At 39.4% G+C, this 27,500-nt stretch overlaps 1 long non-coding RNA gene and 1 pseudogene across 1 annotated transcript in view; one reads left to right on the top strand and one right to left on the bottom strand.

Moving 5' to 3' along the window:
- Positions 1-25,423, top strand: part of LOC138059095 (uncharacterized) — a 65,917-nt gene extending 40,494 nt beyond the window's left edge. Inside the window, exon 3 of the long non-coding RNA XR_011134154.1 lies at positions 24,822-25,423. This is a non-coding gene — a long non-coding RNA (uncharacterized lncRNA). The remainder of the gene's footprint in view (positions 1-24,821) is intronic.
- Positions 4,060-8,701, bottom strand: LOC138049014 (uncharacterized; annotated as a pseudogene).
- Positions 25,424-27,500: the final 2,077 nt, after the last annotated feature.

The following is a 27,500-nucleotide window of genomic DNA, read 5'->3' as shown; positions in this document are numbered from 1 at the left end:
CTTCCTACCCTTTCATACCCTCATAGCTATCTTCAAGCAACTCACTATGTTTAGCGAGTAAATCGTCAAGTTGACTTTTGGCATTTTCCAATCCACATCTTGTTAGACTAAGCTTTATACGGTTAAGCCAATTTCTACCCAGCAATTATTCTCATAGTTAGCTACAATAATTGGCAGTGTATACTTAATGGCCCTTGTATATCACACTGCATTTCACCACAGACTGTGAGGGTTTCACCAGTATAGGTGGGAAATTACTGAATTTCTGAGTTTATGTGCTCTTACTCATTATTGAGTAATCAGCAGCGGTATCTACTTCCATTGCAACTAGTGAACCATTTATGGACACTTCTATGTCATAACTTTTGTTGGTAAGATTATCTGTACAAACTGCATACAAGGAAAAAATACCTAACTCATCATCATCATCATCACATGCTTTCCTTGATTCTAACACATTATGAACATTATGTTCACTTCCCTGTTGTTTGGATTTCACACTAGACTCACCAACTTTACTGCGACAAACTGATGCAAGATGACCTAATTTACTACATTTATAGCATTTGGCTGACTTAAATCTACAATTTGGTGCAGCATGCTTACCACCACACCGGTAACACAAGGGTGCATTAGTGTTCACAGTTTCCAGTTTATTTACTATGTCTTGGCTGTCATCACTTGAACTGATGGGACGAAATTCTTGGGTGTTCTTCTCGGCCATCTCCATTGACTTTGCTATCTGGCACGCTTCCTCAATGGTAAGACCCTCGGTATTCAACAGCTTGTTCTGTCCACACACAAAATGGTCTCTCAGAACTAGGTTGAGAAACTCGCCATAGTTACAATGAACAGATAGCTTCTTTAATGCCATGCTGAAGTCACCGATTGATTCGTCTTGTTTCTGATAGTGAGTTCCAAAATGAAAGCTCTCTGCTATCTCCAATGGTGCTGGATGATAATGTCTCCCCAGTGCTTCCACAATACCAGCAAAAGGAGTGTCTCTTGGTTTCGCTGGCGCCATCAGATTGCTCAGGGTAGAATAAGCTTCTGGTCCAATCTCAGTCAGGAAAATAGCAGGTTTTCTTTTTTACTACTGTGAGATTGGCTTCTCCTTGCCTTGTTCTTCCACAATATTGTTTGCCATGAAAAAACATATCCATTCTTTCCACGCAGGAATGAAAAGTCTCTCATTCAGGGTTGAACTTAACGACACAACCAAACAATCTAGTTGCTGCCATTTTGATCGATAGCATGTGCTCAAACTTTCATCGATCAATCTTGGCCAAAAACACACTTCTCTCTCACACAGAGATAGTCAAGACTTCACAGGATTTCTCACGCGTCCTAATGCGTGTAGAACATCCCATCCTCGCTTCCAGAACGTAACATATTAGCAAGGATATTATATCCTTGCTAATATGCTAATAAAGTGTGGTGTTGTGTTAGCAATCTAAACTGGTGTAGTTTATTGCCTCAAACTATATCATATAGTTTGAGGCAATAAACTACACCAGTTTATATTGCTAACACAACACCACACTTTATTCGCTAAGCATCTTGGGTACAAGAATGATGATGCAATAGCTTAACACAACTTCCGATTACCTTAATATATTACATAGGTTTCTCCTAAGAATTGAGTGTTCTCATCTTCTTTTCTCCAACCACTCACAGAGTCCCAAGTTCTTTCTTTCTTCCTCCTTTCTTCTTAGTTTACCTGTAGTTATTTGTGGTTCAAAGGGATTTTGCACTTTGTTACTCTGACACGGCTCCTGCTAATGGCTTTTAGCAGTGATTCAAACTCACTCTTCACCGTCCTTAGATACAACTTTGACTCTTCTTCTTTTCCACTGTCCGCCAATGCCCACGTCTTTTACATATTGTAGCATCTCTGAGTGCAAGGATAGCGGGAACACGAAACAGACCAAGATACACAACACAAGACTGTATTCTGTAAGACTGTAAGACTCGACTTGCATTACTTACACGAGACTCTAAAAATCCTAAAAAGAATACAAGCCGCAATTGAAAAGAAAACAAAGAAGTCCTATCACACTGAATAACAGAGTACTTGTTGCGGCCAAACCACAGGAAATTTCTAGCGTTACTGTAAACAAGGTCACAAAGAAACCCTAAATATAAACATGTAACGATCTGTGCCGGTCATGAAATCATAGCTTCGCTACAATATATATAGCTTTACTAATTCATTCAAATTACAACATACATTTTTACGTGACTACATAACAAAACTAAAGGAATTCATTAACACTAAGAGGGGCAATACTGTACTCCAGGGAATAAAAATACCACTTCTCGGCAATACAGTAAATACTAACGAACTTAACTAACACTAACACGATAACTAAATGGTAAAGCGTGAGAGGGGAAAAGGAAGGAAAAAGAAATTTTAAGACACATCGATTTCACGCAAAATGTGATTGTTGAAATATGCCAGAATGTGTGTCAACACGGTACTGCAAACGTTTTCAGGCCTTCTTCGTTTTTTAGCAAGTTTTTCAAATTATGTGAAGCAGCAAGGCACATACAGTATTGCGCAAAAGTAATGCAAACGAAGTTCGTCGAAATTCGTACTTTGCTCTCGCGAATTTTCCACGAAAAGTCATCAAATTTTCGAACGATGTTTCGTAGGGTTTGAAGCGAAAAATTTACGATCTTTCTCGAACATTCGAGATAGCGAAATGTGAAGTAGCGCATTTTTTAGGTAACCAAACGAAAATTCGAGATAACGAAATTCGAAGCAACGAATTTCTTATTAAGAAGGAAAATATTACCTGAAAGTTAACTGTTGAAAATAAGTGTTTTGTCTCTCACTCTATTTCTCTCAGTTTTATGGTGATTTTCATTGAAATTATCTCCTCTTGTCCTTCCTCTGCTCCTCTCGAGGATTTCCTTGCTTAAATTTCTCAAATTTGTCTTCTCTTGTCTTATGTTCTTTGGCTTTTCTTCAACTTTTCTCCTCTCTATCCTGTTGCTCATCACTAATGTGATTTCCCTCCAGAAAAAGCAGGTTGCCAAATGCAATGCTACCATGTGGTTTCCGCCAAGGAAAATTGCCCAAACACTCCCATCCCCAGAGGCTCTCCTGCCTCCCCACCTCCACCCTGACAGTCTGTACAGAAGGATGGTGGATGGACCAAAATTTTTGGCATGGTGCTCTGCTGGTGCGCTTTGCATGCCTGAGCTCTGATATAATCAAGCAGTGAAAGTTCTTGTGTTAAACAATTCAAAAAGTATTTCTGTTGAATATTTTCTTCAATTGATGAGTCTTTGCTAACAGACACAGATAGCAAAGTCAAATAAAACACAACTTATGTCCTCCCTGATTTCTAGAAACTGTGCCACAACTTACAGTAGTACTTAATTTTTTGATTGAGGAATTCATTCTTTCGCATGACTGTTATAAGATTGTAAATTTACTGCATGAGCATTGGCACCTGTTATTATCAAAATGTTATTGTCAAAATGTTATTATCAAGATAAAACCCCATTTTAAATCAACTTTTCAATTATTATTTGTGGCAAATCATTGTGCAGCACCATAATAAGGTTCAAATAACATGTCCTTTCTGTATGCAAGTGGTGCAAAGTAAGAAATTTTTGCAACTCAACATATTCTAACATACATTTCAAATATATATTTAAACATCTTATACAATAATGTCAACTTGAAATACAACAATTTATGCCCAGTCTTGAAAGTCCATTGGTTTACATGGAAAGCTGGTGACCCAGGTACCTGAGCTATTAGGGACCACACGTACGAGTTTTCTGTAATGAGCATGCACATAAGGTTTGGAGGCCAACATTTTTTTAAGTGCGCGTGCTCAGAATGGAAAACTCGTACTTGTAGGCATCCTCATTCTCTGATCTAAAGGTCCCTAACGACCAAGCCCAGCGAAACATAACCCCTTTAAATGCCACTTGGTCAAAACATTTAAAGTCATGTGTCTTTCCTCACTCGTTTCACTTGTAAACATTAACCAATATGATGAGCTAAGAATTATTGTATTTAAAAATTAATGGAATTTAACTTTACATTTTTCCAAAAAGTGCATTTGCAAAGGCTAAATCATAAAGATTTGAAGAGTTGTCCCTCACTTGGCAGCCATATATAATTTGCATGTCTTGCTAAATGTCGTTGCACAATTATTCGCAATAGGTAGAAATGGGCATTCAGTGTGGGGGTACATGTATGTGCCATGGCTTTTTGCCTCAACAAATTCTATACAAGGTTCTGCACCAAAACCAAGTGGGGGCTCTTCCTCAGTACACGTAACAAACTGAAGTATATGCCCCAGGGTCACTGAGTCCCTTTGGCCACTTCCTACCAGCCTGGTGTATTTAGAAAACAAATCATGAATTTCTGTTTTGAAATGGCGTTCATTGCTGACCTCTTGAGAGAAATTTGGTGGGAGAAGGACAAGCAACTTTCTCCTTGACAAGGCTGAACTATCTGAAGGTCTGAAAAGGTGAAGGAAGTTAGGTATACCATTTCCCATGTGATAAAGCCTCAGGGTTTTAAAGCCAAAGCGAAGATTTGAGATACAAGGATTTGATGGCTCTTCAGAAGAAAATTAATAGTTCCTGGAGATGATCTTTCAAAAATCTGGTGATACTACCATTTGCAAAGTGCTAAGGGCCGTTATTAACCCAATGGTTGAATAGTCATTAGCAAGAAACTGGCCTTTGAGACTACTGTCAAAGTACTTAGCTTTGATCTCTCATAAAAACAGGCGAAAGAACTCTTTCTGTGGGCGACCACAATTCTCAGCACTCTCACCATAAAATCCAACAGCAAGGGTTAGTCTGGGGGTTTTTAAAAATTGCACTTCTTTCTTTGCTGATCTCAAAACATCTTGTCGATTGCTTCACCTTCTAGACTTACAGGTTTACGTCTTGCACATCCAGTGGTCTCCCAGTCACAATCAGACTTTGCTGTGCATAGTGCAAAATTTCAACAGGATTTTCAATAATATTAGATTTACGGTAATTTACACAATGCTTTGCCACCAAATCCACACATTGATTTTGATGTTATCAGGTGGTGTCTCCTCCCGTTTTAATTTAATTGTGTATTACCCTCTTCAAAGGTGGATACTGACTGCATCTCTGTTTGTTTCTGTTGTTCAGGAGCTGGTTGACTAAGCATTTCTGCGAGAAAAAAAAAATTACATTTATAAGAATGAAAAGCATTAACTTTTATGATAGTTTTCCGGAAATATTTGCTGACGCGTGCATTGTGAGAAAAACAAACAAACAGGAAACTTTGTACTACGTTTAAAAACTTAAGTAAGCTGTGAAGGAAGTTTTGATGTAAATAAACGAGAGGCCTATAAGGGCGGATCTGTGGGATGTACGAACAATTAACGCAAATTGTCCAGTTACAGTGAATTAACTACGGACATCGGTTTTACTTTGCAATTCACCAGTTTGGCAATAAGTTTTTCTTGAACTAAATGAGTTTTAAAAGAAAACAAGCATCAAGCACAACCTCAGCGAGCAAATCAAAAAGGAAAAAAGCCATTTCAGAGTCAACTGTCAATAGCCAGTGAATAGGAATCATGCCATAAAAACAACTTTGTCAGTTCAAGGTCAAAGAAGAGTTTTACTGATGTACTTTATTCCACTTTATCTCTGAAAACAAGTTCATTCACATTTTGATGAATTTCATTGAAACACGCCACGCCACGCCACCCCACGACAAATAACATTTGGGTGCTTTAAACAAACTTTTGAAAACACAAGCTACTGAGATTTCCCCCTAATTTTACAAGAACTCATTACGAATACGTGTTTATAACATAACAGCAAAATTTTCTCGTCACTGTCGAGGCACAACGAAAACCAGTTGGGCAAACGGAGTAAAAAAGCACTTGTTCGCTCGCATTTAAGAGGAAAACAAACAAATCAACTTTTTCTTTATGTCCAAAAGAGTACAGATAATTGTTATTTAATTCCAGTTGACGATAAAAATTTGATTTTCATTCCTGAGAAAAGGAAGAACCGATTAAACCACCTTTTAAAAATATGCATCCACTTAAAATAACGCATCCATAAAAATAAGAAACGGTTTAGTGCCCAAGGAAAGAATTTGTGAGCTAAGTACGAGCTGTTATTGGTATTCTGTTTTGTCGTTGTCGTTCTCTTTCGCTCAGTCCTTTCATTTCTGTTCTACCATTCAGGATGTTCAGAATGTATGGAGACCACAGGGCTTCTAAATATTGTAAAAGGTGGAGGAGTTTCTTTGTGTTTCTCGGTGTCACCGATGAAATTGTCAGTGGATTGGACAGGATGACGACCAGTCTCCTTTTTCCAAATGTGGTGTACATTTTGTGAATGTCGTCATTAGAGAGACCACTATGGGTGCTGTTTAGAGCCATTGATCTTTTAATTGCCCCAGTATTGCTTGCACTGAACAACTTGTCACTGAATGTTAAAAGAAGTTTATGGCGTTGATCGAGGTGGAGCATGTTTTTAACTGTGTGGGAAACACTGGTGACACTGGAATTCTCAACAATATCTTTTCTGAAAAGGCTGATTACTCAAAAATGATTTTTCTCAGTGCTCTGTCATTTTCCAATGCATCGTGAGCATCACATTGTTTTTTCGAATAGATGGGTGTAAAGCCTGCTCTGGTTTGGTTTACAATATCCACCAGTGTCAACTTAAAGTGGTAGATTTAGGCTTTCGGCAAAGTAGAGGTTCATGTCAGTAAGGCTATCCTTGAAGTTGTCATCATTGCTATGGAGGAGAATGAGAACATCAAAAGTTGCAGAATTATGTCCAATTAAGACAGTTAAATTATTGTTCATAATTCTTAATTTGTTTTATAAAAGTGAGGAAGTCACGAAGTGCCTCTTCTATGGTCTTTGGACAGGATTGTTTCTGTACCAACAACAACAACAAGGCCATTGACCAAAGACTAATGACTGTGGCATAATGTTCATCAGGGTTCTCAGTAGATCTTCTGACAGGTGGCCAAAATTTAACAACAAGTGGTTGAGACCTCAGCCTGTCGGGGCCGAGCTTCTAGGGGGTGCATGGGCACCCTCCCCAGAAAATTTTGAAATTTCAGGCCTTGCAGATGCAAGTTTTAGGCATTTTGGGGCAAGAATACTCAGTCGAACCATTAACTTGAACCCCTATAATGTCTCGTTATTTGAAGATTAAGACCCAATTTAAAAATTGCTTAAAATCAGTTTCCCCTCACTTAAACTTCAGAACTGTGCTTGTCTTCTCCATGTACTGGAAATACTGTTAACAGAAGAAGGGTGCTCATAACATGGAAAAGTAGTTACATTGACTCTCATTTTGACCACAGCATCACAATGTACTGCATTGTCCGCATTGCAGGAAAGTACCTTTTTAAGTCTTAAAACTCTAAACTTTTAAAATGCTTAATATTGAAACAACAAATTTATTATGTTGTATTACACTTAATCATCATTCCTCATGCATCAATTGTAACTCCAGCTAATTGTCCTGCTTTTTCTTGTTGTTCGTCCTTCACTGACTTCAAATCACTCAGAGGTTGGGATGGGTGCGTAGATGACTGATGTTAGCTCGGAAGAGTTTGTTACAGTGGGGACATGCGATGCTGGGGGCTGAGCCAGGCTGAGAGGCAGAGCTCTCACAATCTTTCCTCTTCTGGCGTTTCTGTTGGTTTTAAATCACAAACCTCTTTTAGAAGGCAGCTACTCTGGAACTCACAAGGGATTGCCAGGTGACAGGATCCTCTGCCGTCTCTTCCCAGGTGGAGTCGGGAATGTTGCAGCGCTTGAGGGTTTCTTTGATTGAGTCTTTCTAGCGCTTTCCTGTTTTTAGCTCTCCGTAGAACAGTCACTTTGGGAGTCGACGATCACTCATACGGCGAACATGGCCAGACCATAGGAGCTGTGCTGTTAGGAAGGTAGCATGTATGCCCCCGATCTCAGCCTGGTGCAGAACTTCAGTGTCAGGAACTCTGTCCTGCCATTTGAGGTGGAGCAAGGTTCTGAGCCATCTCAGGTGAAAGGCATTTAACTGCTTAGCACGCCTGCTTTAAACTGTCCATGTCTTGCATGCATAGAGCAAGGAAGGTAGAACTATTGTTCTTTATACTTTCAGCTTGGTCTCAGTGCGTAAACCATGTCGCTCCTAGACCTTATCTTTCAGCCTACCAAAGGCAGTGCTGGGTGAGTTATTTCGGTGTCAATGTTGGCTGAGCTTGGCTGCCAAGATAAGTAAACTTGTCTGCTACTGTCAGACTCTCGCCGTTGACGGTGATGTTGGGTTCCGTGTGGGGCGCTCCAGGTTCTGGTTGGTGGAGGACTTCAGTCTTTTGGTGGAGATTGTAAGGCAGAAGTCAGTGCAGGCTGGTGCAAACAGATCCATGCTGTCTTGCATGTCTCTATGAGAATGTGGCATTCAGTGCACAGTCGTCAATAAACAGGAAATCACAGGCCATCTTATCATGAGTTTTGGTCTTCACCAGCAATCTCCTAGGATTGAACAGTTTGCCATTGGTGCGATAACGGAAATCAACACCGATATCCCCGCCGTGGAATGCATCTGTTACCATGGCAGAGAATACCATGCTGAACAGGGTGGGTGCCAGCACGCAGCCCTGCTTCATCCTGTTTGTAACTGCAAACGGCTGAGAGTACATGCCTTCATCCTGCCCTCTGGCAATCATGCCATCATGGAATTGCCTGACCACTGAACTTCGCCATTAGCCCACAAACCATGGCGATACACAGTATCAAACGCCTTGGTCAGATATATGAAGGTGGTATTCAGTCCAACATTTTGTTCTTGACATTTTTCTTGTAATTGTCGTGCTGCAAATATCATATCTACAGTGCCGCATCCTGCGAGAGAAACCACACTGGCTCTCGGGGAGCAGATTTCGTTCAAGGTGTGTAATGAGGCAATTGAGCATGATGCGGGCAAGGATATGCCGCGGTGGTTGTCACAGACTTGTCTGTTTCCTTTACGCTTGTAGAGATGGATGATGGAGGCATCCTGTGATAGCTTTTCTTGAATCCACGTGGAGCTGAATAAGTCTGTTAGACTTTCGATCAATTTGGAGCCACCAGAAGCATACACCTCAGTTGGGATGTAGTCTGCACCAGGTGCCTTGCCTCTTGACAGGGGATGATTGCTTTGGCAACTTCTTCTGACGGTGGATCTGCCAGTGTGTTGTCGACTGAGGCTTGTGGTAGTCTTGCGATGACTTCCTCATTGATGGCAGATGGTCGGTTGAGGACAGTGCTGAAGTGCTCTGCCCAGCCGGCAAGGATCTTCTCCTTTTCCGAGATCAATGCAGTCCCATCTGCGCTGAGAAGGGGGGACGATACGGATGATTTGGGTCCATGGACAGCGTTGAAAGGCCTGTAAAAGTTCATGTCCTTGCGGGTGGGTCCTATGACCTTTAAAGCAGCAGCATAGACAGAATTGCGGAGACGTGCCCACGCTGCCTCCACGTTATTAAGCAGGTCTGCATTGGATGGTGGTCTCTCCAGCATTCAGCACCACACATGGTCTTCGTGACTCTCATATCCTGTCTGTCCCTTTGTCTAACAACGACATAGTCAGTTAGATGCCAATCTTTGAAACACGGGTGCATCTGTGATGTTTTGTTTTGATTGGGCAGATGAAAGACAGTGTTGGTGATGAGGAGATCATGAGTGGCACATGATTCTAGTAGAAGGAGACCGTTTCTGTTGCATTTACCTACCCCTTGTCTTGCCAACACTCCCTCCCACGATTTATGGTCTTTGCCGACACAGGCGTTGAAATCGCCGAGAATTATGAGCTTGTCTGACTTGGGCACGGCCGAGATGGTATCCCTCAGATCCTTTTAAAATTTCTCTTTTACCTCATTGGGTGTAACTGCCAAGATCCTGAAGTTGCGTCATAATCAGAAACTTAACAATTTCAGTTGTAGCAATATGCGAGGCAATAGACAATTCGAACTCAGTTTGCAGAATCATTAAAAACATGTTTCATAACATTTCAAAGTTCATGAGACACACTAGTAGAAACAGGAGGTAAGTAATTACGGTAGCAAACAGTTCCCAAAATATATGATGAAGTAGACTTGATGGTAGCAAAGTTCGTAGATGCAGAACAAATGAGTAGACCAAAGTAGTGTAGTGTAGTGTAGGTTTGAACTGAAAACGATAATTAAAAACAATACAGCTAAAGTGACATATTTTGCAAGTACACTTGAAAGCTCTTCCTCTATAACAGGAGTGAGTCTGATCTCTGAGTTGTTGAAGCGTCCCCAGAGAGAATGTCATTCTTCAAATTGTGGATATTGTATCTCTCTGAAACGTTTTGCTCACTGAAGAGAGGATTGGTAGCACAGCATTCAAAGGGTAAATGGTCCCAATGAACTTCGCTGAGTTGGCTTTGCTAAGAAGACCACAAGCCACAGCATCTGCATTCTTGAGTTGCCTCAGAGTCTGGAAAACTGCCAAATAGTCATCAAAAAGAGCAGATGTAGCAGCATGACAGGCTTTTTGTAGCTTTTTTCCCATTATTTTTTGCTCTTATCCGACAGGTTAACTGATTTCATCTCAATTTGGACTTTCATAAAGATAGCCATCCTCTTTGGAGAGTTTTCCAACTCAAGCAGAGTTCAATGTTCTTTATGTTGTCGATATCACCACTGGTGTCAGTGCAGGCAAGAGCTACAATGCAGCTTGTGGCACAAGCAATGGATTGCAATGACTTTACTGTTGACTTCTTTGAGATGGGAAGCCACTCCTGAACGCCCACCTGTCATTACAGCAGCTCCATCAGAGGCCACTGAGCTCAACTTCTGAACATCCAGACCGTAGTCACCCAGCTTTTGTTTGGGATTTCTCCACACTTAGTCAGCACCGGCGATATTTCTCTCTTTCTTCCTTTATTTATTTATTTCTATACGAAAGCCAAGTGTTTGTCACGTGGTCTCTGTTAGGAAGAGAGAGGGCCCTGGGAATGAGTGTTTGTGTGTGGCGGCCATTACTCTTCTCGGATGTTGTCATTTGGCGAATTTCAACTTGTGTTCTGGGTGCAAGAAATTCTTGGATGAATAAGGAACAATCACACAAAATTCCACTTCTCAGACAGAACTTTCTGCAATTGCCCATTGGAAATATGTCACAAATTGCGTTGATCCTATGAAAATCCCGCAAAAAATGTACACAGAAAATGCAATTCCAGTAAATAGTGTCGTGCCACACAGTCTGCAACTGTGGGAAGAAAATTTATACTTGAATGATTTCATTACTTTCAACTCCCGTTTATTGCTTCCAACAACCGAAGTTTCACAGGCACATATAACATAATGACAAAGTCCAGTATTATCCTGTAGGTTTACAATTAACAATTTGAAGTTCCCTCTTTTCACTATGATTTATAGGCACATTGCATGACAGCGCTAGTTTCTGTAGATTTGCAAGTTAAAAAAGTAATGCCTTCAAACTTCCTGTCAAAGATTTTCACATTTACTGCTATTGTCAAAACAGAGGTACTCTTCTTTTTCCATTCTGATCAGGAGTGGAAATTTTCTTAGTATTTGCTACATTTTCGAGTTTCCAATCTCTCATCAACCGAAAACAATTGCAAATGGTAAGCACCATCTCATTGAGTTGGTTTGCTGATTTTAGAAAAACTTTTACCATTAATATTCATGGGCCATCCAAACCGATTTATTCTGACAAATGGTAAGCACCTCTAGTTTCCTTGAAACTAGAAGTGCAAACATGTTTCTCCCCCAACCGTTGTCTCGTCTCAAGCTTGGGCTTCTACGGAATCATTACTTGACACTTATCACCATAGCATGACTTAATGTATCGGTATTACATTTACTGTAATGCTAATGATCAACGTTTATTTGACTGAAATCCCACACAAGTATGCATTGAGGTATTGTAGATGGTCTCTGCATTTGCAGAGATGGAATCTTTCAAAACGTCCTCTACAAAAAAGAAGTGTGTTTCCACTTTCTCTGTCTTGAAATTGAAACACTGGACAAAGGTCGTCAGGATTTCCATCACTGAGATGTCTGTGACTTCATTGTTCAGTAAGCCATAACAGCCTTCCTTCTTAGCATAATCCAGGGTCTTTTCCATGAGAACTGCTCCAATTTCTTCCCCTGAACAGTTGGAAAATCTCATATTTTCGGTCCTCACAAATTAAAAAAAGATTTATGAAAGAAGAAAATTTGCTATTAGCAATTTCTTCCTTAGCAAGCCAGTACGCTGCTAGAAAGGCATTCCACTATGTATCCTTCACCTTATCCTTTTCAGTTACGTCCTTGTGAAAATGGGAAACTTGGCTAAGGATCTCTGCTTGGATGGAATCTTTGAGGGCAGGTATTCTAAAGCGCAAGCCTGCAAATAAGCTCTGCTTATCAGACATTTGTTTGGTAAATTTGAAATTTTGACTGGTAAACGATCTTTCTGATCAGACAGGATGACTGGGGTCTTCTGTTACAATGTGAAATAAAAAATAACAGTTTCACTCAAGAAAGCCAGTTGCAAAGGTGGCCTTTTAATATATGGCGGTAATGCATAATGGCTAAGTTTCATTTTAATTTGTTTTCATTTGCAACTTGCGTCATCTGACTAGTAATGCCATGCTGAAAAGGTAAACACTCCCGCCCATATTCATGCAGTTCGGATCTCAAAAGGCTCATTTACATTGATTTAAATTATAACTGCAATGTACTTTGGAATCAGCAAATGGGCATTGTTTGTGTTTTCATCTGACTGATCAGGGACTTGAATTACATTGATCACCGCAGTTAACGTTCTTGAGTATGCACAAACAAAAGCTGAAACATTTCAGGATGTGTTCAGATGTATTTTGTTCCACCAGTATGACGACAAAATAGGCGCGCATTGTGAACATGTGGTAGTGCAGTAACACAGCGCCTTATTCCATATTGTTTACTGAGCTGCATTTTGTATTCGAGGAGATTTTAAGTTATCTTTGCAGAATATGTAGCCCTAATAGTACATGATATTGTTTTGGTATCATAAATCATTATAGTGCCATGCCACTTTACTATATCGGTCTGATCGGTCTGAAGAAACCTCTAAAAACTTGTGGCTTGTATTAGCTTCGATTGGTCTCCAAGAAATATCAGAGTACTATTATGCGAGTTGGGGTCAATGAGTAGCGTGCTGTACGTAAATCTGGTGAATGTTCTAAGAAATTCCCGTTTTCCCAAACCATGTCACGCATGACCATCACCTGCGACTATTTTGATTCTTTATTAATACTTCGTCTTGTGGAGAAGAGCAGTTATTTTCCCATGGAACTTCAGACATTGGAATGATCTTTGGAACGATTTTCTTAAATTCCTCCAAAAGCGACTGAAGAAAAATTTGAATAGCAATAGTGATGTCTTCCCACATGAATCTTGACTTAATGTTAAGTGATTTCAATCATGCTAGAACAGAAACACTTTCAGGTCTGACGTTAAATCACGAAAGGCGAGGATTTTCCTGTCAATCAAATAGCAGGCTACCATGTTATGGACAATGCAAAAGACTTGAACCATTTGAAAAAGTTTTTAAAAATTAAAAAAAAAGAAAAACGAGGCGATGAAAATGAGATGCCAGGCAATTTCTAAAGTGGTCTGCCACAGGTGTCTCACTTAATAAGTGTGGAAAAAAAAATTGTCTGACCACGGTGGCTGCATGTCAGGTTAAACCCTGTCCCTGACCTAACATATGACAGGCTTCAAAGGGCACACTTAGAGTTGAATTGTACACCTTTGTTATGTTTCTTACAAAGAAAACAGAACATCCGTTGCCCTACCTCATACATGAGCCAGTAAGAACCTGTTGTTTGACAAAGGAAATACTCTTATCTTCCAACCATCTGTCACAACAGCTGGCAGTTTTACAGAGTTCAAGGGACAAAGTAGTGCAGCATAGTCAGATATGAACTGGTCAATGACTGGCGCACTCTTGATGACATCATACGTGTTCCGCCCTCATGTGTTGAACCCTTCACATGCTGCTTTAAACCTGTAGATACAAGGAAATCCAGAAACTCACAAGCGTTGGGATCATTTGTATGATTTGCATGGATGTTCAAGTCCCCAGTCACAATTAACGGCTCAGGCATTAATATGATGGATTCTACATAAGTAGCAAACTCGTCCATAAACATTTTCAGTCACGGCATGCTGAGCAGAATACGGTGGGCGATAAATAATAGACAGCCTAGCCCGGAAAGAATTGATACTTAGGCTCCATTCCGAGAACTCAAATGAGGTTTTCAATTTTCTTAACTGCATTGTTCTCTCTGAAGAGCAGTCCTGCATGTGACCACAGTATCTGCATTTAATGCTAACAATACTACAAAGACAACATTGTTTTTCTCCGATAATGTTTACAAAAGATGATGGACCTGTTGGAGTAATAAATGACCTTCATGTAGTGACTAATTTGTACCTCAGTCAATATTTGCATAAAAGCAAATGGTTCATTAAAAAATATTATTTTTTGTCTCATGCTGAGGTATGTTAATGTACTTATGAATAAGAATGGACCTCTATTGTTCCATTATAATAAATTACTAGTTTTTTTTTTAAAAAGGAATGAGAATTCCATATTCAGGGTTATGGAGTTTACACTGTAAATGACTAGCAAATGACTCTACGTATCCACTAACCGACTTCATTGTCTCTTCTCTTCTTGTACTTGCTAAACTAATCTTTTCATCAAAGAGTGCATCACATGTAAACACCAACTGGCATCTTGTTTAATGTATCTTCCAATTTAAAAATTGTAAACAAAAAACAAACAAGAAAACAAACCTTTGAAGCTTCTAACTTGTGAATACAGTCTGTACCTTCCAATGGTTCCTTTGCAGCTGGAGATCACATGGTACAAAAACTGCCATACTGGAGAGCAAATTGCACACTGGGCATCTAAAAAAAAGCAACTTGATTTAAATTTCCTTTGCTTATGATGTCCCAGTGTGCAAGTTGCTCTCCAGTATGGGGGTTTTTGTACCATGTGATCGCCAGCTGCAAAGGACCCATTGGTAACATTAACAGTGGCAAATAAAGTATTGTCAGGTATCATATTTTACTTTGCAATTTGATTGGCAAAGATGACTTGTATTTCAGCTAATTTGTTCTTGTAAAATAATTTCAAAAAATGCCAGGAACTGTTAAAGACAGATAAAGAAGCATCGTCCATCGCTGATTTGAGATTAATATCACTTGCAATATTTTTTCACAAATGTTCTTTGCCTTATGACTCGGGGATTATATTGCAATTGAAGAGTCAGCAACTTTCAAACCAATACAAAAGTTATGTACATTTCGCCAATAAAGGTAAAATATAAAACTTCAAGGTAAAAGCTGTTAAAATTATGAGTCAAAACGTTTTCGATCAGTTTGATCATCATCAGAGTGAAACAGTCTGCATATGCTCAGTGTTCTTACAGTTCAGGTAATGCCAGTTATGTAATACCTGTTCCCATGGGGAACAAGGTGAGGTACAGTGATTGCACTTGTTTGTTTCGTTCTGGACGAAGGTATGTGATGTAGAACGCTTCTTTTATTCCCCTTTTTAAGCATGAATGGGCAGTGGTTAAAACTTCCCACGTGAACTTGTGGTTTGGGTGTTTTCTAATGTGCTTCGCTGGCTGCGACTGCTTCTTAAAATCTAAATGTTCAGTAACATTAACCTCAAGGTTGCGTGCTGTTTCGCCAATGTATGTTTGTCTACAAATACACTTGCCTTTGTAAATGACTTGTGATGGGTGCGTGTTTTTGTCTTTTAACTTGAAGATTGACTCTATCTTGCTTGTTTGCCACGTGACAAAGAAGTTGAACCTCCATTTGGTGTAAGAATTTCTACTTTCTACTTCATTTGTGCTGCAGAAAGGAAGACGGATTCTGATTTTAGGTCTTTCATCGAACCAAGTGGACCAGAATTATTGTTTTGTTGCTTTTTGGATTTTCAAAATCACGGATAACTTTACCAATTTTGGGGGGTATCCTGCTTTGATGAATGGCACCTTGAGTAGTGTTTCACTTTCATCTTTTACCGCGCACCAGTTGCTTAGTACCATGCACCAGTTGTTCAGTTGGTTGAGCACCGGGCTGTCATGCAGAAGCTCGTGAGTTTAACTCCGGCCGGACCAACAGGAGAAAGGAGGAGAAAGTGCTGCCTTTTTAATTACATCTGCTAATGGTTAGACTCTCTAGTCTTCTCGGATAACGAAGATAAGCGGGAGGTCCCATTTCACAACCCTTCAATGTTCATAATCATGTGGGATGTAAAAAGAACCGGCACACTTGTCACAAAGAGTAGGGCATGTAGTTCCCGGTGTTGTGGTCTGTCTTCTGTGGTGTATCATGGTTGGGAGGGTAAAATGCTCGCAGAGGGCCGTAAGTTAGGAAACTGTAACAGGTTATTAAGTCTCCCTCTTTAAATAAAGATAAAAAAGATAGATCTTTCTGGGATGGCGGATTTCCAATGTACTTGTAGTTTACCTGGTTTGTGCTAGACCCTGGTGGTGAAGTTTTGCTCTTGATGGTTGAAAGAGGTCTCCAGGAAGTGGTTTGGGTATTCCTCCACGGTGAACTTGATGTTTGGATGGCAGCTGTTTAACTTCACAAGTAGATTGCTGGGTGCATTTGTCTTCCTTTTGGTAAAACAATCATCCACTTACCTGTCATAGAATAGCAAATTATGTGGTATTATGGCGTCTTCCTCTAGTTTACACATAAAGATGTTGGCTAGGTTGGGAGACAATGGGTCCCCCATACTGCATCCATCTACTTGCTTGTACAATTTACCGTTAAAACTGAACACAGTTCCTTTTGTGACTCTTTCCAGGAGACTTGTACAGTATAAATGAAATTATGTTTTTCTTAAAAGAAGAAAAACTACTATTGCTGCAACAAACTTCTGAAGACACCAAAACACACTCGCCTTCTCTACTGTTTGAATAAGATTTCAGGTCATTTTGCAGAACTTGAAGTTCAATCAGTCTTGTACCACAAATATGAAACTCATTTAGTTTTCTTTAATGATATATTTGCTAAGTCATGGGACCGAAATGGTCGATCTAGCCAATTTGAAACATTTGGTACAGTGTTAGCGGTGTAATGATAAATATTCAGCACTTAAACAGCATACCTATGACCTTGTTTCTATTTTTCTTGGTGGTTCAAAGTCTTTTTCCTTCAGGGTGATTTTCTTTACCTTGGGTTACGCATTGTTGCACTGTGGTCAGATTTGTTATGGATTGAATTCGTTGTTTCAAGGCAAAGCAACCTTTGTGCCACCTGGACTCGCAGTTTGGTTTCTCGTCACTTCTATCTCCTGAATTAGCAGCATTCGTCGAACAAACAAAATACAAACTATAGAATGTGGCAAAGAAGAACAAGCCAAATAATTTCTGTTGGCATGTCCATTCTCCGTATTTGTATCCACTTTTCGAGTCCTTTATTGTTATTTAACTCCAGTTGAGAATAAAAATTTAAGTTTCATCCCTGAACAAAGGGGAAAACGACTCAACCACATTTTAAACTCGTGGATATGTGAAGCGTAGAAACAGGTTTCTTGCGGGGACTCCGATATGCAAATGTGTCACTCACTCACTCAGGTGTAGACACTGTTCGTAATTAGTCGGCCCGAACAAGACTGCCCGAACCCGAGGCCATGTTGGAATAGTGATCGCACAGTCCGAGCCCATCGCCATATTGAAATAGCAACCACGCAATCAGCGTGAGTATCGTGTTTGCGGGGTTACTATTCAAAGCATGCATCGTGGCAGCCTGCATTGATTAAAATATGCATCCACTTGAAATACATGTAACTCATCTGTATAAATAACAAACAGTATGGTGTCCAAGAAAAGAATTTGTGGAATAACTTCTTCTACCAACTTTGAGCTATTACTGGTGTACTGTTTTGTCGTTCTCTTTCTCTTTCTCTCTTCTTTCGTTTCTGTTCTTCTGTCATAGGCCATCCAGGCATCTTGCAACCTTATCAGATTCAAAATTAAAACTTAAGATAAGACTTGCAATTCAGAGCAAAAAGCAGTACTAAACAAATTAAAAATAAATTTTCAGCTTTAAGTTTATATCTCCCCAATGCTTGACTTGAACAACTACATAGCCACCAGTGTGTCCTGACCACAGCTATATGATGTCAAACCCGTATTGAAACCAGCATTAACAACTTTGTCGCTTTATAGTTTATAATTTTATAATGATACAAAGGACTACACAATCTTTGGCAGTAAATGGGACTACAGCTATTGGGTGCACCCTAGCGGAAGGAAGGGTGGCAGCAACACACCCTCTGAGTGACTGTATGGGCATGGCAGCAACATCCTTTGATGCAACTTATGAGGGTGGCACCGACACACCCGGCAATGCGACAAATGAGGGTGGCAGCAACACACCCTGAGCATAAATGCGCAATAGAGTAGGGTGGAAGTGACAAGCACTGATGTGAGCCTGCGAAGTGTGGTGCAAACCACAGCTGAGATGATGATGGTGGATAATGGGCCACACCCAACCTGCTACGTGCAATGCAAAGTGGCAGGTGTGCACCCGTACCTGTAGTCCGGTTTATTGAAGAACAGGGCCGGGAAGGGTGGGAGAAACTAAACAATAACTTGTACATAAAAAAGCCTACAAGACATGTGCGCAAAGTGGAAACAACTGAGCATTCAGTATGGTCAAACTGATAAGCGCATAGCAAGGTATAAATTTCAACTCACAACAATCCTGGCGTGTTTTCTGTATAAACAAAGTTTGTGAATTAACCGGGAAAAAATTGTTTTAGTCTTGTTTTATTTTTTCTTTGTTTGGTGGACATAACACATTTGTCTATTTGTCATTGCGAATAATCTATCCATATGTCCAAAATGTTTATCAGTAGACCAAAGTCACCATTTTACAACTCCCACAGTCTATAACTGGCCGGGTCATTGTGAGGTCTTTGCCACATGTGCAAAATTTGGTTGTTCTTTTCTTGGTGAACGAGAGGGTTTAGAGGAGGATAAAAACTCCTTTTATCCTTTTTTACTTCTGAAAAGATTCCCTTGTTGGCAAAATTCAATAAGAGAGCTGTAGCCTTTGGTTGGTTGGAAAGGGTTAAGCAAAAAGCTGAATTAGCTGGCACAAAAGGAGAAACAATAAGCAGCAAAAGTGCTCAAAAAAGTGATTCCTTCATTTTTTATCAACAATAGACTAGGCCAAAATGGCTCCATCCTTTCACACAACTGGAACAGTGATTTTCGCCCTGAAAAGCAGAGTGTCAAAGCAGGTTGAAGGGAGAGATTGCAAAAAGATTGCAGTGGCCCTTTTGCTTTCAAAAGTTATTATTTTGGTAATCAATAATATGCCTTTGGCCTCTCACATAATTGTGTTGCAAATACAACCAACCTGTACGAAGTAGATCAAGTTAAAATAGCATGAACGTTTTGCATAACTAAAATGCAAACCTGGATTAAATAAGTACGTTAATCTAACAAAATTTTGAGGGACTCTGTTTTATACACTGTAAATACAACTTGTGAAGAAACTATTCCGTTTTACTGAAACTTAGGATACAGGCATGAGCACAAACAATTTCTAAACCTATAAAAACCATCCAGCTTGTATGTACATGAGAATTCATAACAACCTCTTTTAACATTTGTTTTTATCGCCATTTTTTTACACTTCAAACTAAATATCAAATGACATCTATCAAATTTATGTAACAATTGTACCCATGGATTGTGAATGGAATTGATTTCTTTACTATCTATAAAGCAGTTTAGTGTGATATTATAGAGACACTTACTATTTACTATATTACTATTTACCCTTAACCTAAAGGAATTGTCAATCACTAAATTAATTTTATTTTTCGCTTGTACCACCAAAACAGATTTCTGCCTGGAGTCAAAAGAAAGCAGAGCTTGTCTCATGGACCCCTATTCATCATTGTCCAGGCATTTCTCGTGTCTTCTGGGAGTGTTTGTTTACAATTGTATTATACTTGTTGTAAAACAATGAAAACAACTTTCTCACACAATTAACTCCATTTGCAATTATTTAATCCCAGTCGATTTCAGATAACTCATCGTTAAAGGGATCCACAGAAAATCTTGAATAGTCGCATATTTTTACATTTTTCACTTGTCGAAATTTATCTTTTGCTGTCGTTTTGATACAGAACTGGGAAAAGTGATCACTAATATCAGAAATAATGTTTCCACTAGCAAGCAATTTGTCGGGATTGTTAACAAAAATGTTATCAATCAAGGAAGCGTTGGTTTGTCCACTGTTGGAATAAGATAACAACCTCGATGTTAAAGCAAAAAATCCTGGCTTACTTTGGATGTTTCACACTTAAGTAGATCTATATTAAAAATCACCCATGATATAAATGCCCTTATCATCTGACACCATTTTTTCAATTGTCCTATCAAGATATGTCAGGAATTCATCGGGCGAATTCTGCTGACGAGATAGATTATTCCACAAATAATATTTTTATGATCAACAAAAGAAATTTCAACCCAAAGGGCTTGGAATGCCTCATTTGAAATTTTCTCAAGTACACTGTAATTCAGTGATTGATTAACAAAGAGGCTAATGCCTCCAGAGGCCAACGGTGTTGGCACATGTTCAAAAGTATAACCTGAAATGCTCAGATGGGCTTTGCTTTCATTAGAATTTGTAATTTTTGTTTCCGAGATACCAATAATGTCAAAGTGGAAATCAAGTTCATCTAATAACAATTCTACGTTTTCTAAATTGCGATTGATACTCACAATATTGTTATGAAAAATGGAAAAACTAGACTTAACCATGTTTTCAGGAAGTTTTTGCTTAAACAATTTGAAACTATGTGGGGAATAATATCTGCTTTGTATGCGCTGATTAGGAAGGTTAAACTCGGTATTCAAATGGGCATCCAGATTAGAGTTTAGGCTAAAAATATCTAAGTCATATAAACTGTTTAATTTATCTAAATTTTGGCGTGGCCGCCAATCCGCAGGAATCGAGTTGTTAAACTGCCCGTGATAGAAAGCGAGGTTACCTCTAAAGTTAAAGGAAGGTAGCTCACTAGATAATAATTTATTGGCCCTCTCTTCCGATTTATTTCTTCGTAACTTCATTGCTGCTTGATTCTAACAATCTAAACAAGTATACTTAGCTCAACTTTACGGTGCCACTCCTTGCAGGTCTTCTAAACTGCTAAGTTTTACTGCGGTTGAGGTATCCGTCTTCCGTAGATAAACGTATCCGTTCTTCGCCCAACAGTATTTATAATTGTTCTCATCCTTTAATTTTTTGTTCTCTTGCATCCTTGGTGTAAGGTGATCAAATACTTTGATATGACTTACATCAACCGCGCCACTGAAGCCCAAATCGTCTGCACTTAGATTAGACACTCGTCTCCTGGCTGCCATGACTTTCTCTCTTGCTAACCTATGGACAAACTTACAAATGATTGCATTGGGTCTGTCGGAAGCCACGTGGGAGGGCACTCGATGTGCAGTGTCAATGTCATTCAGTGATACTTCCTCAACTCTCAATGCAGCGAATAGCTTCATACATAGATCGGCTGTATGTTGAGCTGTTTCACGCTCAGCTACAGTTGGCACACCCACTATTTTAATGTTGAACTGATAACTATAGGCTTCCGAGGCTTCGATAGATTTCCTAATATAATCACACCATAGTTAATAGATGTAGGCTGGTTAACTCGACAAGTTTCTTTGTTTCATGTTTTTGTTCGCTGTTTTGGCCTTGACCCTGCACAAAACCCGACAAAAACACGCTTTTTTTGGCAGGATAACCAATCAAAAGCTTGTAATGATTTATTCAAAATTAACTTGCGAACCAAAGACAAAAGATTATGCAGGGTCACGGTCGGTTCAACATCTAATTGCGACTGTATTGTTCCTGCTTTTGAAATTCCCAGGGTTTTATAACCAGTCCCTAGATTAACTATGAATCACACAGAGTTGAAATTTCATTAACTCTTGAGATGAGCTCCTGAATTTGTTTCTCAGCTTCCTCTTTAAAGCGGATGAAGTTGTCATATTGGCCTGATATAAATTCAATTAAATGTGCTTTACCTGGTGACAACTCCTGTTCACTGTGTCGGCCATGTTGATTCTTTGACAAGTCATCAGAAACATTCTGCAGTTTGTTCTTTAGTTCTTCAATTTCATTACGCAAAGCTTGATTTTCCTTTTGTAGTTTTTTAGTACCCGTCATACTGGAAGGTTTCCAGAATATGTAGGTTTAGGATAACAAGAATTAGTGAAGTGTGATCGGAGCACGAATACACGTCTGCAGAGCTCAGTGTCTCGTGTCCAGTTGGGAAAACGGATTAAAAAGCACTTGTTTGCTCGCATTTTAGAGCAAAACTAACAAAATCAACTTTTTCTTTATGTCCAAAAGAGTAAAGATGATTGTTATTTACTTCCAGTTGACAATAAAAAATCGATTTTCATTCCTGAACAAAGGAAAAACGGATTAAACCACTTTTTGAAAATAACAAACGGTTTGGTGCCCAAGGAAAGAATTTGTGGAGTAACTCTACTAAGTATGATGTATGAGCTATTCCTGGTATTCTGTTTTGTCGTTGTCATTCTCTTTCGCTCTCCTTTCATTTCTGTTCTAGACATAGGTCCTCCAGGCATCATGTAACCTTATCAGACCTTCTAAAGATATGCCATATATCCCTCCAATGCTTGACTTGAATAACTGCATGGCCACCCGTGAACGCCAAAGCTATCATGATATGTCAAACTGGATCGAGACCGAAATTTTCCAAACTTTTTCCACCTGAACACGAAAAGCATTGACTGTGTAAGAAGTATAGTTGACGTAGTACGGCCGTGTAGCCGCATTGAGCCACAGAATGTGCACGAAAAATGAAGCCTTGCTTATGTTTAGGTGAGTTAACCTGGATTGAGCCTGCAATGCAATCGAAAACCAGTACCTGGTCAGCAGTCAACTTGAAAAAAAAACAGCTGACCTTGGTGAGCTCTAAGCTTGCACCCACGATATGGTCACGTGATACTGGTCAGCGAATACGTTGTTTTGACAAATGTCAGTTGATCAAAATATGGATGTCTAATATCAAAGATGTACAGTACTGTGCAAAAGTAATGATAGCGAATTTCGTCGAATTTCGACGAAGTTCTACGAAATACTACGTAAATCTGCGAAATTTCGAGGAGAACAAATTTTCGGCGAAATTTCGCTGGCCTCTATTGTTTCACCATTAACGAAATTTCACTTGGCAAATTCGCTGAAGGTGGGAAAATTCATTCGAAATTTCGCAAGTGGGAGCGAAATTTCAAACGAAATTTCCAAAACTTTGTTTGTGTGAGCGAAATTTCGAACGAAAATCTCGTTTGGAGATCGAAATTTCGTTCACCATTTGTGGTCATTACACGAGGGTCACAAAATGCAGAATGCAAACTGAGGGGGGAAAAAAACAGTTCACTGATGGTAGTCCGTGTTGAAAGACATCAATAGTCATGCAGTCCTTTTCCCGCGATTTTAATAAAAGGGAATTATTGTAAAATAAGCGGGTCTCATTGCTGAAAAAAAATCATATCTCCGGTTATATTTAACACAAATTGTTCATTCAAACAGTAAAATGCTCTTTGTTTAGCCATATAATTGTTTATCAAAGTTTCTATGGCGCGCTGCTCACGTTTAGTTATTTTTTACTTCAAGGAAAAATTCTTTGTTTCGAACGCGTCGGCAAGTCACTTGTGAGATGTGTATTTCCAAAGCGTTCCGAAGACCTTGTGGAAAAAAAATATCTCCGGAGTGCCGCGAAATTTCGCTCGAACTTACGCAAATTTCGTACGCATTTTGAACGAAATTTTCGCCTCTCAATTCGAAATTTCGCACACCTCCAGAGCGAAGATTGGCGAAATTTCGTTACACTTTCCGAAATTTCGCACTTCTCCTGAGCGAAAATTCGGCGAAATTTCGTTAGACCATTCGAAATTTCGCTCAACCTTGAGGAAATTTCGCATGTCTCCAAAGCGAAAGTTCGACGAGATTTCGCCGAAATTTTGTAGAGAACAAAGCACGAAATTCGCTATCATTACTTTTGCACAGTACTGTATACTGTGAACTAGCATGATACTGGTCAGATTGGTATGGATGGACGTACACGCTTATGTATGGATGGCCGATGATGTCATGCCTATAAAACCAACTTTTCTCACATCAATGGGTTACGAAATTTTCTTAATTACGGTGCTCTGTGCATGCCAAGGGAGCTCTGCTATTAATTTATTTGCTCCACTTGAGGTTGCAGCTGGTTTCATTTTCGGTAAATGTACAAGTCCAAAGGCGCTCGCACGCACAGCACCATAGTTAAGAACATAGGGTCAGAAATTTTGATTTAGAGCCATCACGGCATCAACCGCGTGTCTCCTGGTACGTCCACCCCTCCATGTATGCCAATGTGACCAGTATCATACTAGTTTATAGCATACATCTTTGATATTGGACATCCATGTTATGATCAATTGCCACCTGTGAAAACAAGGTATCCACTGACCAGTATCATGTGACCATATTGTGGGTACAAGCTTAGAGCTCACCGAGGTCAGCTTTTTTTTAAAGTTGACTGGTGACCAGGTACTGGTTTTCGATTTGATTGCAGGTTCAACCCAGGTTAACTAACCTAAACATAAATGAGGCTTCATTTTTTGCGCACTTTTGGCTCACCGTGGCTACACAGCCATACTTCGCCAACTATAATTCTTACACAGTCAACGCTTTTCGTTTTCAGGTGGAAAACGGCTGGAAAAATGTTTTCTTTCTGCATTTTTCGCTGGCTGACAGCTGCGGTCCACACTGGTGGCTATGCAGTTAGACAAGTCAAGCATCAGAGGGATATAAACTTAAAGCTGAGTGTTTATTTTTAATTTGTTTAGGGCTGCTTTTTGCTCTGTGTTGCAATTTTTGGAATGAAACGATCAAGGTTTGAAAACACCGACATAGAAGTTGCGGCTATCTTTCACATTTATCAAGTCTAAAGAAAGCGAAATTTCATTTGTTGTACCTTCTTTTTCATTGGGAATTTACACCATCTTTAACTTAAAATGCTCTTTTGATCCGATTTTTCAAGATTATCAGTTTGAGACACGCCATAAATTTGAAATTCCTTCGGGATTGAAAAAAAACGAACAAGTGTTCAGAAGCCAAGCTTTAAATGTTGGGAGGAGTCTGGGCCAGGGCCTGGCCATCGTCTGGGCCTAACACAGAAAGCACGCACACTGATCCAATCTTTTCATTTTGTATTTCATTAATTAATATTACAATACTTCAGGACAGAACAGGAGCAGGTGCCTGATAATGCAGTCGAATGAAAAAGTCAGTGAACTACAGCAACACTGTCAGTTTCTTTTATGTTTGTTTCTTGACACCGTAAGAAGTTTTACGAACATTAATTAGGTTTTTGAGAACTCTAAACACAGACGTATCCATGGATAAGCCACACCCTTGATTTTTGGCTTCAACTTTGTGAAAAAAAGTGCGGCTTATACATGGACAGTAATTGGTTTTTCCTTTGTTCAGGAATGAAACTCGAATTTTTATTGTGAATTGGAACTAGATAAGAATTATTTACACTCTTTTGGACATAAAGATAAAGCTGATTTGTTTGTTTGTTTTGCTCTAAAATGAGAGTGCACAAGTGCTTTTTTAATCCGTTTTCCCAACTGGTTTTCAATGTGCCTCGACAGAGATAAGAAAATTTTGCTCTTCTGTTATAGACACATAATCACAATGAGTTCTCTCAAAATTAAGGGGAAATTTTCAGAAGTTTGTTTGAAGCACCTAAAGGTAATTTAGTGTTGGAGCGGATCTTGTTTGAAGTTCGTCCTTTCTTGGTTGCATTGCCATATTGGTTTCTAATTTTAGCATGATTCCTTTTCTATTTGGTTGCTGAGGGTGTGCTTGTTTTCTTTTAAAACTGGTGCGGTTCACGAGAAATTCATTGCCAAACTGGTGAATTCCAAAATAAATTTCACTGGAAAAACCGATATCAATACTCATGGCTTTGTGATTCATGCGATATCAGTTTTTAGTGTAAAACTTGGCGTTGAATTCACTAGTTAGGCAATGACATTTTTATTAGAAGAAAGGAAAGAAAATGATCTAATTAAGCAGCAACGGGAAACATCAAAACGCTGACAATTTGAAACCTTAAAATTTCACTAACCCTACAGGGAGTAAGAATAAATAACCAGGCAGCTCTGCTTTCTGGCTTGGCTAAATGTATCCATTAGATTTACGAATTCTGTGAACTCTTGAAATTCAATATTTCTAGCGTCTTCAATACCCATTTCCACCGTCATGAAATTGATTATTGTCTCGTGCGTGTTATTTTCGTCGTTAGACTCTAGGATTCTCTTCGTTGGTAAACTCACGTCACGTGCACGCGTAGTGTGCGGACGCAGGATTTGATTGCTCCGGCCAAGATCGAAATCACCGAAAATTTTAGTCCAAAATATGCCCGATACACGTCATTCGAAAGCCTCAGTTAGTTCTTTGGGGCTGAAGTAAATGTTCAAGGAGAGTTTGTAACACTGGCAACGCTTCGCGAGATGTTACAGATGCAGGAAAGAATGTTCAAGAGCTTCTTTGACTCGATCGTAACTAACGTGAACACTCGCCTCGACTCTTTAACTCATCCAGTAGCCAAGTTAAAAGCAAGAATTGCTAGTTCGGAAAAGGAAACGGGTGATCTTAAAAACAGCCTTGAGTTTTCGCAAAAGGACATTGATGACTTGAAACCATCATTACTTAAATTACAAGAACTGGACTCCGCCATTGAAGAAATTCAAGACGACTTAGACCATCAAGAAGAAGAAATGGAGTATTTAGAAAATCAGAGTAGGCGAAATAATGTCAGAGTGGATGGCATTCGCGAAGAGGATAAAGAAACATGGGAAGAAACTGAAGCTAAAGTAAAGCAAGTTTTGAAAGACGAATTGAATCTCGCCAGTGCTCCTGACATTGAGAGAGGGCATCGCCAGCCTCGGCCCAGAATTCTGCAAATTGTCCTCGAACCATTGTTTGTCGCCTTCGTCACTGGAAAGAGAAGGAAACGATCCTGAAATGTGCCCGAAGAATTAAACCCGACAATATATTTGTGAAAGAAGACCTATCTCCAGCAACCCTTGAGAAAAGAGAAAGTCAACGTGCAAAGATGGGAGCAGGGAAGATCGCTTATTTTGTGTTAGATAAACTGGTTATTAGAGAAAGACCTAATGTCGAGAACAGCTAAGTTATTTATTTCTTACTGCTATTTTTCCCCCTGTTTTTTTTTTTTTTTTTTACTCTTTTTTTTCCCCACTCTGAAAATGTCTGTCTTTCCGGAATTTTCATTTCCGTTTGACGACCTTGATGACACCGACTTCAACCTAGCAATTTATGAAATGCAAAATGGTCCTGTTCACTATGA

This window comes from Montipora capricornis, chromosome 1, assembly GCF_036669925.1.
Source record: "Montipora capricornis isolate CH-2021 chromosome 1, ASM3666992v2, whole genome shotgun sequence".
NCBI lineage: Eukaryota > Metazoa > Cnidaria > Anthozoa > Scleractinia > Acroporidae > Montipora > Montipora capricornis.
This window is presented reverse-complemented; position numbering and strand designations above follow the sequence as displayed.